This window comes from Phalangium opilio, unplaced genomic scaffold (assembly GCF_054372755.1).
Source record: "Phalangium opilio isolate 3A_F unplaced genomic scaffold, DU_Popi_V2 ptg000025l_1, whole genome shotgun sequence".
NCBI classification, from domain to species: Eukaryota; Metazoa; Arthropoda; class Arachnida; order Opiliones; family Phalangiidae; genus Phalangium; species Phalangium opilio.
In genome coordinates, this window is record NW_028324156.1 from 1,661,078 (window position 1) to 1,675,780 (window position 14,703).

At 37.0% G+C, this 14,703-nt stretch overlaps 1 long non-coding RNA gene across 1 annotated transcript in view; it reads left to right on the forward strand.

The window, feature by feature from the left end:
* The window catches only part of LOC149691677 (uncharacterized), a 74,308-nt gene that overhangs the window by 16,771 nt on the left and 42,834 nt on the right, over positions 1–14,703 (forward strand). The gene's annotated exons all lie outside the window — the stretch shown is intronic.

A 14,703-nucleotide genomic window follows, 5' to 3' on the forward strand; every position in this document is an offset into this window, starting at 1 on the left:
ATAATACAGGGTGTTGCAAAAAAGGGTGGTACAAGCGAAGTATAGTGGGTTGGTTCTATGGAGAAACCAATTTTGAGTTGAAAATGTTCCATGACATTTTTCTACAAGTTACGATTGTATTGCCTTTCAGTTTCTTGCTGAAATTCAAGGGGTCATCCATAAAACACTAAAATCGTAACTCTTTAACGGTGTCCCTTGTAGCAAAATCAGTCATAGAAGCTACAACATTTTTTGACTCAAAATTCATTTCCTATTCCTCCCTTTTTGAAACACCCTTTATAGGGGAAATATTTTCTGCCTTAATTTTAACTAAGTTTTTGATTACATTAGTGTCTTAATCTTGAATTTAAACATTAAGCTATCTTACCCCTTGAATGTTATTTTTACTGCTGAACAAGGGACCTTAGTACACATTTTAGGAACGGGTAGAAAAACAAAACACACCTGCGTATTATGAAGCTTGTTTTGAAATTAAATATTTAATAATAATAATTTCTGGACGGTCAAGATACACTTAGAGATAACCAATATCATCTCTCTTCCTTTTCTTTTATTTATATATAGACCATTCCAATAAATCCTTGCAGAGAAGCAAACACCGTGCTTATTTCCCTCGCGTCAACCAAGAGGTAACGCCGGACCAAGAAGCGATATCTAGTTTACTAGGGAGAAGGTATAAGATGCCTTAGTATTCGCGCCGTGCCATAGTCCCAGTCCCCCTTTCAAAATACAAGGGGGGACGTAAAAGGAGGCCGGGCTATTTCGCTACACTCTCCTCAGTCGGAAAATACCACGTAATTTTCGTCATTCGCGTCGCCGCGCTGACGTGAGTTTTCAAGAACCAATGAGATATCTCGCTGATTGTAATTTAGAGGCGGCAGGGATTAACTCCGGACCTACTATACGTTTGGATTGGAGATAAAGCTAGATTATAAATGTGAAGAATTTATACCTTCTCCCTAATAAACTAGATATCGCTTCTTGGCCAGACTACAGAGTTCACTACACGCGGAGAGAGGAAGGTAGCCAACTCGCGTTGCCTGCCTCTAGTGGTGCTTCTTGGCGCTAGGGAAATAACCCATGAAGGCGACCTCCCACGCCCCTGTAGTGTTTACTTAGAACTCTTCTGGAATTAATGGAATAATCTATTGCTTTTTTTTTAGAAAGAGGGGGATAGTTTTTATAAGTTACTATCAATTCATCGTTGCACACAATCGGACGCTGTCATGATTGTTTGATATCGATTCAGGAATTTTTTTGATATTGGCCGTCCTTTCGGTTTATTTCTTCTCTTTTTCTTCTTCCGCAGAGCAAATAGTGATTGCTAAAAATATTTCTTTACGGTTTTCTATAAAACTGGTATACTACAGAGTTCGAGAGCTTCTCTGAGAAAGAAGAAAGTCGTCTGCGTTACAACATAAGTTCATAAGATATGTTCCTCCATAAGTTTGTCACTCGTTACAAATTGGAGCTTGTCATGAAGTGGGAGAGGTAGGTCATAGATTCGAGGTAAAGCGAGGGAGCCCTGGTTTTGGCGCTGTCAAAGGCTTAGTAATGCATCATAAGTAAATAGGACCTAGATGGAAGTCTTGCAAAATTAACCACCGAGTGTAGTACTTCAATTCTCGCTTGTCGTTCTGCTAGAACTAGCTCGAGCTGCAAGTCTCCAGCATTACGAAATATAGTTAGTGTCATAAAAGGGATAGATTTAATTTTAGAAGTAGGAATGGAGAACAGAGTAATATCTGGGCGCGCGTCAAAGTCCCGGACCCCCTTCCACGGGATGGGGGGGGGGTATGAAAGAAGAGGAGGGTCATAGCGACAGAGGTAAAAAGGAATTGCGTATTTTTCGCCGTCCCCGTCAGCAACGTCATCAAAACGTAGTTTAAGTGAGCCAATAAGGTAATTTAAACTTTTCGTTATACGTGTTGGAGGGAGGGGCTCTATACTGGGCTATGAAGTACCGTTCATCCCTATCTATCCCTGGTCATACTTATGGAATGAACTTATCTTATAAACTTGTGGTTTCGAGAACTATTCTTAGTTTCTTATATTTTCTATTCTAAGGAGGTTGACACTATGCTTGACACGTCACGTGAAAGAAATTGATGAAGGGGAAAACGTAACGTAACTTGTTTTTGACCCCGTTTCCATATATGTATGACGTGTGCCCGGGGTTATAAGGTTAAATCCACGAACTGATGAGGTCATATCGCCTTAGAGTCTTGGCAAAGAACAATTTTCTTTCTTAGGTGTTCTTTTGTTTATTATAGGGTTGGTATTAGTTGCTGCCAAGGAGCTAACATTAAGGATTCGTTAATTTGAGTGTCAGCTGTCATAGTCGGAAATTGCCTAACTTCGTAAGCGCGGTAATTGAGAAAGTATCTGATTTTATTTTTTCTTTCTTTTCGTTACATCATTGTTGTTTGTTTGGGAGGTCAAAGGTTAATTGTTATACAGACAGTTTTATCCAGACCACATTTGAGGGGTAACTCACTGGTGTAATCCTTTAAATTGCACGAGATTTCCTCAGTTCGTGAGGTTTATTCCTTGAAATCCCTTTAAATTTCACTAGATTCCCTCAACATGTTCGGTTTATTCCTAGAAATCCCTTTAAATTGCACGAGATTCCCTCAACTCGCGAGGTTTATTCCTTGAATTTTCTTTAAATTTCACGAGATTACCTCAGCTCGTGAGATTAATTCCTTAAAATCCTTTAAATTTCACAAGATTCCCTCAGCTCGTGAGGTTTATTCCTTGAAATTCCTTTAAATTTCACGAGATTCCCCCAATGACACGCAAGACTCACCCTTTTCAGAAACGAAAACCAAGTTGCGAGTAGAGATTCGTGGCACGTGACCTAATAGATCGTTAAGTTTCTTGCGTACACAGTGATTTTACCCTCGAAATCTTTCATCCTCTCTGAATTCAATTCAGTCAAGTCTTCTTGGATGGCTTGCTTCGTGTCTTATCTACTGTAAAATAGTAAATTTCTGGAAGTCTCCAGTCTCCAGAAGTTTTCTACTATAGCGCGTTCAATTTGGGAAAGTCCAAGGATAGAATAGTAATAGCGGGAAGCGGGTTCGTGCGGTTAGATTGTATCTATATCAATTTTTTTCTTTTGCAAAGGCTTAACAAGAAAGAAATCATAAAAACATTTCTTTTCACCGTTAAATTTGATTATTTTTGAGAAAACTTGAGTGCATATTGTGTTTCTTTGAAAATCGTGCCGTATCAAACAAATGGTGTTATAGTTTTTATTTGTATAAGCCAAAATTTATATACAGGGTATTACAAAAAGGGAGTGGTAAGTGGGTGGTTCTATGGGTAATCTAACTTCTATGGCACTTTGACCCTAAAGGACACCCCAAATAAGTAACGATTGGAGTGTTTTAAGGATGACCCCTTAATTAAATTATAAATTTTTCAGTTTATTAACTGAATTTAAGGGGTCATTCTTAAAGCACTCTAATCATATCTTGAAACCGGTGTCCCTTCACATTTTCGACTCAAAATAGATTTCCCATAGAACCATCCCACTGTTTGTACTTCGATCCTATAATTACAAATTACACGTTTTGGAACACCCTGTATTGTAGTTTGGGGTTTTTCGCTTCAACAATATTTATGTTTTTTTTTTTTAATGATTAAAATTTAATTAGATAATTGGTTTGTATATACTTCAACCTACTCGGATATCACGAATTGACAAGTAACAATACCAGTCATTTTTTCCAAAGTAATTAACGAGAGAAAGAGAGACCAATTAAAAGTAATTAAAAATAACCTGAATATTATATAGATTTATCTCCAGGGCGAATTTGGCTATAAAATTAATCTATGTCAATAAAATTAACGGGTTAAATCATTTTATTAAAATAATTAAAAAAAAGAAAACTGTATTTTTTAGTTTTAGAGAAAATGTTTACGCAAAGCTTCTGAGTTACTTAACTGTTTCACGAGTAATTTACAAGGTTTTAAAGATAAATTATACAGGCAAGAAGCGATATCTAGTTTACTAGGGAGAAGGTATAAGATGCCTAAATATTCGAGCGCCATAGTCCCAGTCCCCCTTTCAAAATACAAGGGGGACGTAAAAGGAGGCCGGGCTATTTCGCCTCTCCTCAGTCGGAAAATATGACTGTAATTTTCATCATTTGCGTCGCACTGACGTGGGTTTAAAAAAACCAATGAGATGCTGGTTGTAATTTAGAGGCTGGGATTAACTCCGGACCTATATACGTTTGGACTGGAGATAAAGCTAGATTATAAATGTGGCGAATTTATACCTTCTCCCTAGTGAAATAGACATCGCTTCTTGATATAGGTATAGTTTTTATTAAGGGGGTTAGAGATAATTCCTCCCCTTTCTCCTCTATCAGCATTAACTTAATTGCAGTGTTGTCAGGCCCATGTTGAGGCAAGTTAGTCAAGTACTTGTTCAAACTGAACTGATAGCCTATTTATCTGCAGTGTATGATATGGCAACACTGAGGGAACGGCGCAAAAAAATAAACCCCTTATTTCTAGAAAAGGCTTTAATCTTTAATTTGGATAAACAAAAACAGCATAACATAATTATCTAATTTATTCACTTCAACCCAATTTTCTTGTATTTTTATCTTTTATCTCTTTGATAAAAGATAAACTGAAAGAATTAATTTATACTCTATCTACCTCAATTAATATTAGATTTTCAATTCACCACTAATACCGTAATAAGTTTTTCTTCTTTATTATTAATTAAACTCATGATTAAGTTAGGGAAGGAAAACTCACCTCTTTTTCTGTAATTAGTTTTCTTCTTTAATTAATTAATTAATTAATTTAGAGGTCCTGGCATTCGTTAATGAACTCCTTAAGAGTCTTAACTTACTTACCTAAGATATTTTTTTTAATATCTTGGACGTTGGTTTTAATTAACAAATATTAATCAAGAATTAAAAATTTTCTCTCTCGAGAGGGTTTTAGGAAACACCTGATAAAATATTGATTTATGATCTATATAAACAGAATTTTATTATTTTTTTTCTAATTTTTGTGGTCATAATTAAGAATGACTATATATTACTTTTAATTTTTTTATTACATTATTTTATTATAAAGAAATTTATCGCCTTTGCTGCTATCAAGGAGCGATATCTAGTTTAATAGGGAGAAGTTATATATTCACCATATTTCTAGCTGTATCTCTAGTCCAAACGTAGTTCCGGAGTTAATTCCCGCCACCTCTAAGTTTCAACTAGCATCTCATTGGTTCTTGAAAACTCAGTCAGCGCGACGCGAATGACGAAAACTACAGTCGTATTTTCCGACTGAGGAGAGGCGAAATAGCCCGGTCTCCTTTTACGTCCCCCTTTTTATTTTGAAAGGGGGACTGGGACTATGGCGCGCGAATACTTAGGCATCTTATACCTTCTCCCTAATAAAATAGATATCGCTTCTTGCTGCTATAAAACATTTTAATCCTTTTTTGAAGGAAGCTCTAGTTCTTTAGGGTCACGTATTTCTTTAAACAAAACGTGATTTTTAAATCAACAGTTTTTCACCCCGTTTTTAGGCGTAACATTCACGATTTAAAAATATAAATTTAAATTTTAGTTAAGATAATAATGTTCTTTTTGAGGGTGCTTGTCACTTTTGTTGATTTTAAGAATTATCTTCCAAACTGCACCTTAATCCAGAAATTGCGGTAAACCTTATACAGGGTGTTTCAAAAGGGACCAAACTATTGCAGTGGGATAGTTCTATGGGAAATCAATTTTGACTAGAAAATGTAACTTCTATGGCCGATTTTGTCCTAATATTCACCACCTGAACAAGTTATGATTTTAGTGTTTTAGGGATGACCCCTTAAATTTAAGTAAGAAAATTAAAGACAATAATTTCTAATTTAATTAAGGGGGTTATCGTCAAAATAATTGAATCATATTTGTTTAGGTCAAAATCGGTCATAGATGTTACATTTTCGACTTAAAATAGATTTCCCATAGAAACATCCCACTGTATGTACTTCGATCCTATAAATACCATCACTTTTTTGAACACCCTGTATATTTTCAAGTGAATTGTGCCTCGTTTTTTAATGGGGGGGGGGGGATCACGGATAAAGAATTATGTGTCGATTTCGACTTTTTTGAGCGTAGTAGCTTCGGGGGAAAGGATTAGATTGTAGATTTTTTTCTCTTCATGCTTCGTTTAATATTTCATTTAATATTAATTGAAATGTCTCTGGAAATATTTCTAATTAAAAAATATCTGATTGGGGCGAATACAAGGTGTTTTCTTTTTAATTTTCTTCTTTTTTTTTGAGGGGGGAAGAAAGATTTCAAGAGATTCCAAGAAAACATTACACACACACTCAGGTGTCAGTTTAAAATAATTTCTTTTCCACTGATAATTTATCATGGCTACCATGTGGGGACTCGAGTTCGTTTCAGGTCATTCCATGATTATGATATTTGGGGGCAAAAATATTTGGGAAGCTTATAGTTTTTCTAGTGAAGTCAGGATAATTAATTTTAAATAATATATAGTTTAAAACAATAAGCGATATCTAGTTTACTATAGGAGAAGGTATAAATTCGCCACATTTCCAACATTATCTCCAGTCCAAGTGTAGGTCCGGAGTTAATCACCGCCTCTAAATTACAACCAGCATCTCATTGGTTCTTGAAAACTCCAATGACGAAAATTACGTATTTTCCGACTGAGGAGATGCTAAATAGCCCGGCCTCCTTTTACGTCTTCCCTTGTATTTTGAAAGGGAGACTGGGATTCTGGCACGCGAATACTTAGGAATCTTATAGCTTCTCCCTAATAAACTAGATATCGCTTCTTGTTTAAGTATTTTCAAATTATTGTAAAATGGAAATGGGTCGAAGTTAGAATGGAATTATTATTTTCATAAATTTTCTGTTGTTTTTTATTTGACAAAATTCGAAGGCGGATGTCGTAAATTTAAATATTTTACGTTTTCAAGTATACTTCTTATATGAGAATTATGGCTTAATTTTATTATTGTTATTATTATTATTTCTAAGAATTCAAATTTTGCTTCTTGAATCCATATTTGGTGGAGTTTAAATTTAAGGGAGAGTGAAATGCGAATTCAACTGATTTTTGTATATCTTATAATTATAAGACCAATCTGCGTAGGGGAAACATCCAGGAAATAAGGGTGTCATCCGATTGATTTTAAAATTCAAATTAATTTGAGATTTTATGGACTATTTTAAATTTGAATCTCTGACCAATCGCGTAACGCCCTACCTTATTGTTAACAAAATTCACGTGGCACGCGCTCTATATCTCGCGCCATACACGATGTTAGTCATCTCGCGCGCAATTTTTATAATCAAATCTCGCGCTAAATTTTATTCGACGGTAATTTTGTTCAAACGTTACGCGATTGGTCGGAGGTGCAAATTTAAAATTATCCATGAAATCTCAAACTAATTTGAATATTTTAAAACCATTTGGAGGAGGGGTTTCTTGGATGTTAAACTACGCAGATTGGTCTTATAATTAGTAGAATCAATTTAATAAAAAATCGCTTGTTTTTCCTTTTTATCCTCCCTTTAAGTTAAAGCATTAAATTTATTTGAAACAGAACTCTAACCCTTTAAAAAAATTAAGATTTATGTTTGTTACAAAATCTTATTCGGAAAGGATTAATTAAATTGTTTTGCATTTTTATTTGCGTCTTACGTCACTGAATTATTAACTTTATTGCCAGCGAAACTCTTGAAACTTTACTCGTATTTATTACATTATCCTTTGAAGTTTTCCGATTCATTTGGAAATATAGTTAGATATTCCAATATAAATACCTAATTATAACAAGAACAATATTAGTAATAACAGAATTCCATATAAATACCTTGGATCAAAGCCCCCAAAAATAGCTTCAATACTCCTTATCAGAAGGGGATAATAGGAGAAGGATGACACTCTGTATCCTCTTAATACTTTAGTTATGTAACATGATGATTCTTTCCAGGCGAAGGACCCCTTTTCGTTTGCCCTCCCGCTCATCAATCTTCAGATGGGATAGGTATCGCACTGTGGGGTGAATTCTACAACTGTTTGGTACTAAATCCTCAGCAATCAACCCACAAACCTTGATTGTCTTGACGTGGGACAAAAATACATGCACAAGCTCATGCGCCTATAGTTAAGCGTTACCTAATAGAGTAGTGATGAGGGAACTATTTATCGCGTATGTGATTCGGTTTAGTAACCTTGCTATAATAAATGTTGCTCCTGATGTTGGGAAAAATCATGTTATAACTACCCCGCCAGCTTTGTGGTGTTACACCTCTCTCGAAGAGAAGTATTATATACTTCTGGTATCTCTTATATAATAACAGAAATGAGTTAATACGCTAAGCCTAATTTGATTCGCACTAGAAATTCATCCTTCATTTATTTTTCTGTCTGTATGAATTGAACTTGATGGAAATATAATCAGCATACTCCATTACCTTCCCTAATCCCGCTGCGGGTAACGGCTTTCAGTAATTGAAAACCAGAAGCAGACTATATAGAGAAGGGGTACTAATAACCTCACCAAACTCAAGACCCCCATCCCCTGATGGTGTCAGAATAGAAACTTGGGTGTACAGTTTTCTTTGCAATTAAACGTAATCCATTTTCCTCCGGACGGAGACGGAGATGGGATGGTATGATGGTTTTCCATCAGGGAGTTCCGCGGTGTTCGCTAATCCTCTAGGCTAGGATTAAATCCAGGATCCACCAAAAGAATAAAGATACACAGTGAAAACTGCCCCTGTGTTGCTCGCCCCTTTTTCATATTTTTTTTAGGCCTATCTCGTTCTGTTTGTTCTCCATGATGAAGCACTTGCAGTAAAAGTATCAATATCATTATCATCCCTCGTGGAAAAACACGTGCGTGCATTAAATTTCCCGCCAAAAATGTTTAATTTCGCGCCACTTTGATGATATTATCGAGTTTACTTTATTCCGCGCGCTTTTTCTGTTTCGTTTTTGGTTTGCATTGCTATGGTTTTAATCCTTTTTGGTTGTTATAATCTTTTATATAAGGTAATCGGCTTGTTACGCATTGCCTTGTTTGTTGCCATAGCAACTAAAGCTGTTATCCTGGAAAGAGGGAGGGTAGATATAAATGTAGTTAAAAATAATCAAGAAGCGATATCAAGTTTATTAGGGGGAAGGTCTAAATTCGCCCCACATTTCCAGCTCTTTATCTCCAGTCCAAACGTATAGTAGGTCAGGAGTTAATCCCCGCTGCCTCTAAATTACAACCAGCATCTCATTGGTTCTTAAAACTCACGTCAGCGCGACGCGAATGACGAAAATTACAGTCATATTTTCCGACTGAGGAGAGGTTGGCGAAATAGCCCGGCCTCCTTTTACGTCCCCCCTTGTATTTTGAAAGGGGACTGCGACTATGGCGAGCGAATACTTAGGCATCTTATAACTTCTCCCTAGTAAACTAGATATCGCTTCTTGATATAATATAAACCAATTCTAGAAGATACCGTTAACCCTAAGTTAAACGCGCTCGTAGCGCTATAGTATAGTGTTTATGAAGTTGGCCTTTCACGTGAGGTGTGTTAAGTATTGATTCTTTTTGCAAATGCTGCATGGTTAAAGTTGTTGCATGGTTAGAGTTAGATGAAAACGCGTATACGTACGGTGTTTGCAGTCAGAATTTTTGGTAGATGTAGTTTTTTTTTTAGTATTCTCTCTTTTATTATACCTTAACTTCTCACGTTTTGTTAAAAAAAGGTATAGGTGTAGCTACGAGGCTTTCCTAAATCGCTTTATTCTTTTTAATATTTCCGCTTCCAGAGTCTATAAAACCTGCCTCTAGTATTATCCAATAAAATATTAGTCCATGGTTACGTCATACAACAAAAGCTATGTCCTTATATATTATATCGTATAATAGAAACTCGACCAAGCAAATTATGAGATTCAGTAGACCGGCAAGGGGCCAGACACTCAGCGAAGTCGCTGTACTCCTTTTCTTTTTACTGTAATCTTTAGCAGTTGTGTCCTTGACTGGGCTAAAATGATTACGCGTAATTGGTGTACAGTAGTGTTTCCTAAACGAAGTGTAATTTGTTTGCTATGAGGTAGTTTTAAAATCATTTTTCTTCAAGGTCAACTGAGAACGACTTAATTGTCGCTTTTTGTTGGGTTTGATGACAAAATAGTACAAACCACGATGAATCTCAGAGAGGAGTAAATTGGAATAGCCCCTTCCAAAAAGTTTGACTGCCTTGTGCATCTTGTTGTTTAAGTTCTTCGCGCATGCGCACTTGGAGCTAAAAACGTCATATCTAGGTTGTGAACTAGGCTATGCGGGGAAACTACTTCCTGTTTGTAGGAAGAACTGAACTGACTCAGACTAAGAACATTTTTTCAAAACTTTTTGGAAGGGGCTATTAGCCTCTTTGATGTGAAAAAAGGGTTAGGCAGCCCTTAGTATCGGGGCCGTAAAAGGGACCCAAAGACGTCTCCGCGAACTCTCTGAACCCAAGACGCCTAGAGCGCAGGCGTCGAAAGCGAGATGGAAGGCGATGTCTTACCCCCGTGTCTTTTCCTATTAGTTACATCGAAGAGGCTTATAGAGTAGTACTGGGAGGGGAGGAGCTACGGGGACGTGACGTCATTATTGGTAGTCTAAATTGTATGGTCGCCAAACCCGAGGTGAGAGGTAGGAGGATGTGAAGTCAACAGAAATTTCGTAGTAGCAGACTATTGCTTGTAAAACTCTAGTCTATGTCGCAACATGGGTTAATACTGGGACTCTGAGAGCGAAGAGCCCCTCGGCGTCGCCTCGCCTGGCTGATATTGTTAATTTTAAAGGCACAGTGTAGTGTCATAAGTTTATAAGATATGTTCCATAAGTATGTCACTACCCATACTTCGTAATGTTAGAGGCTTAATGAGAGCTAGTTCAAGAACGACGTGAGAATTGACTACACTCGGTTTTGCAGTCCATCCTCCTCTTTAGTCTGTACTAAGCCTTTGACAGCGCCTCACTAGGCGTCGCTTTACGAGAATCTATGACGTTTCACCTACGTCACTTCATGACAAGCTCTCATTAACGAGTGACACACTTATGGAACATATCTTATAAACTTATGGTAGTGTAGGAAGTGATAGAATAAGTGGGGAACACCCTTTCTTAATCGGTATAATACAATCCAGAGTTTGTGTCGTTATTGGCTGGCCATAAGGTCAATGCGAAAATCTGATCACGTTCAGGGCCTTAATGGTACACTAATTCATTTCAACCATCATCTCCGAGCTCATTTACTTTAATAACCTAATCGCTACTACTACTACTACTATACGCTGCAGAATGTAGACAGCTTTCTATTATCGCTAACTGCATGCCTCCCCTCCTCGTGTCGTAATTCACCGAATAATCCTTTGTTTATAATATAAAGGTTCCTCCATTTCTTCTTCGAAGTGGAACGGGTTTCAAAGATGAGTTTTCATAGCTGTTATCAAGCTCAATCAAGTTCAACTAAGAACCAACGTAGTTGAGAATGTAGTCTTATCCTTAAAACAATCAAGTCGTAAGACTCATAACACGCCAACGGTGAATCTTAAGGGAAAATGTTATATAAGTTACATGTTTGACTCCAAAATCGTTCGCGGAACAGAACCCATTGTACTTGGGTCGTACCATCCTTTTTTGGAACACCCTGTGTACGTTTATGGAAACATGGTTCATATCTTCTATAGACCATTCCATTAATGCCATAAGAGAAGCATTAACACCACAGGCGCTGGAAGGTCACTTTCTTGGGTCATTTCTCTCGCGCCAAGAAGCAACCCACCGCTAGAGGGCAGTGCGAGTCGCGGTTAGCCTCCCTCCGTTTGTAGTGAACTCAGGCGGACTCCGTCTGGTGTTGAGTCTTGGTTGATACCAGGGAAATAACCTCCCCGCCTGTGTGTTGGTTTCTTCAAGTAATTACTGGAATGGTCTATTGGTTCTTGGTTAGACCCATTTGAGAATAAGATATTTAAAATTACTGCACTCCATGAAAACCCTACTTGAATTATAATTTCATGTAAGATTGGTTGGTGGTTTAAGCAAGGAATTAGGCTTAAGTAAGTTAGGATTCCTTGGAGTTCTGTAAGATACGCCACAAGTTGGATGGATTTGGGTTTAAGGATTCTATAGAACGCCCGTGTCCGATTGGGACCGGATCGGATAATCTAGGGTCATTTATTTTTGAAGAATAATTTTGACGAGTTTCGATATTTTCGTGGAATCGTATATATATGAGATTTCCGCGCCATTTCGTCCCAAGGTCTTCTCTCTTTCGATCTTTTGAAAAGTGACGCTTGATCGCTTTCTAGTCTCTTCCAAACTTTTATCTCTAAAAATATATAAAAATAAAAATTTCGTCCTCTTTCATCCGGGAAGAGAATAGATATTGATAGCACCCTTTGACAAATCAAAAATTCAGAAATAAATAATGTGAAGTAAAATTATTCACCGACGAAATCTTGAAAGGAAAGATTCAAAAGTAAAATTTTTCTTGGGCTTTTAAATCGTTCATTACTGGAGGGGAGTAACGGGAAGAAATTCGTCTGTTGTCTGCTACAAATGGCCCAAAAATATGTACTGTAGCAGACGACAGACTAATTTCTTCCCTCCGTCTTCTACTCCCCTCCGTCAGGCGGTGGTTCTTGGTTGGCGCCATGCGGACTAGCCTCGCCCCCCTGTGTGTTGGTTTCACGGTAAGTAATTAAGCTAATTGTCTATTTACTACGTCATGATTTGCGTACGCAGAATTATTTGTTATCGATTCGCAGTAATGAATGATTTAAGTCCAAGAAATGCATAACATAAATATTATATACTTCTGGTGGTTGTTTTCTTTTATTCCTGGAGGGTTCCAGGGTTTTACGTTACCCGAAAGCAAGGGCTTTAGGAGCCATTCCTTTCTCATCTACCAATCGTAAGTGACATTGGACAGTAAAATAATAAATGGGAGGTTTGTTGCGGGCTAAATGAGGCGAAATTTTTCCACCAAAACTTTCCGTTTCTTGTTATAAGCCTTAAGGGTTTTTGTTATTCGGAGGTTTCTTTTTATCCTTTATTAAAAATCGTTTCTAACGTTTTTCTTTCAAATGAATTTACCGACGAATAATTATAATTAAATCTTGATTACTTTTATTATTTATGTCTGAGTGAAATTACAATGTCTTTATCGTTCGTTGCCTGAGAATATTTCCAAAAGTACGTGTAGGTAGAAATAACATTTTAACTTTTGGCTGAAGGAAATATGTAAAGGTTGTCACGTGGAATGTCGTTTTTGCTCGGTTTTAAGTATTGTGTAGGCTTGGTTTGGGTGTTATGACTTACCTTGAAGAAGAGAGGGATGGAGTGGTGATACCCTTACCTAAAACGTTGCTTCTGTACTCCCCACCTACTGCACCGAAGTCCTCCCAGCATCCTCAGCGTGCGTACAGTACAGAATCGTAAAGGACGCCCCCTCTGTTTTAAAAATGGAAGCTAGTTCTTGTACAAATTCAATGGCGCTACACGGCAGCACTAAACAATCGCCTACCGTAGGGTAGGGACATGCGCAAGGTACATTGGGAGAGTTTCAGTGCCATAGGTCGCCCATCATCATTTCAACTCCATCTTGCCTCATTTCTCCCTGGACTTACAAGGAGAAAGCCTTGAAGGTTTTGTTAGATCAAATCCTAAGCCTAAATTTTGCAATCAGTGTTTGGAAAATGAATATTTTAATTAACATTAAATATAGCGTAGCTAATTGTATCGGTTGAAGGAACGTGTTCGTGTATGGTTTCCTCTCTCGAAAGAGAGAGATTGTATCGCCGGAACTCGAGGTCAAAGTTCAAACAGCCCCTTAAGATACTGTTTTAAATATTTAATTCAATATACAGGGTGTTTCAAAAAGGGTGGTAGTATCGAAGTACTCGGCGTTCTATGGGGAAATCAATTTTGAGTCGAAAATGTAACTTCTATGACATTTTGCCACAAGGAACACCCTAAACAAGTTACGATTGGAATGTTTTACGAATGACCCCTTAATTAAATTAGCATTCAACCATTGTCTTTCAATTTCCTTTGTTAAATTTAAGGGGTTATCCCTAAAACACTCCAAACATAACTTTTAAACGGTGGTTTTTACTTTTTAGTTCAAAATGTCATAGAAGTTACAAAATTTTCGACTCTAAATTGATTTCCCATAGAACCATCCCACTGTATGTACTTCGTTCCTATAATTACCCTTTGTGGAATACCCTGTATTAACGTTACGCCAAACTAGTTTTACGGACAAGTATATAATTCCAACCTACGTGGGCCGCTGAAGAAACAAACGTGGTTGGAATTTTAAATTTTATAAATTTTATAAATTTAATACCGCATATCCAATCATTCTTTATTACCATTTCAATTAGACACTGAAATTAGTCAAACGTGAACGGTATTGAAACTACAAATTTCACAACGGGATTTTTTATGGACTTTATACGTCATATCGACGTCATATACTGTTTTCTTTAAAATCAGTTAATGTATATTAAACCAAGAAGCGATATCTAGTTTATTAGGGGAGAAGGTATAAATTCGCCACATTACTAGCTTTATCTCCAGTCCAAACGTAGGTCCGGAGTTAATCCAAGCCTCTAAACTACTACCAACCTCTCATTGGT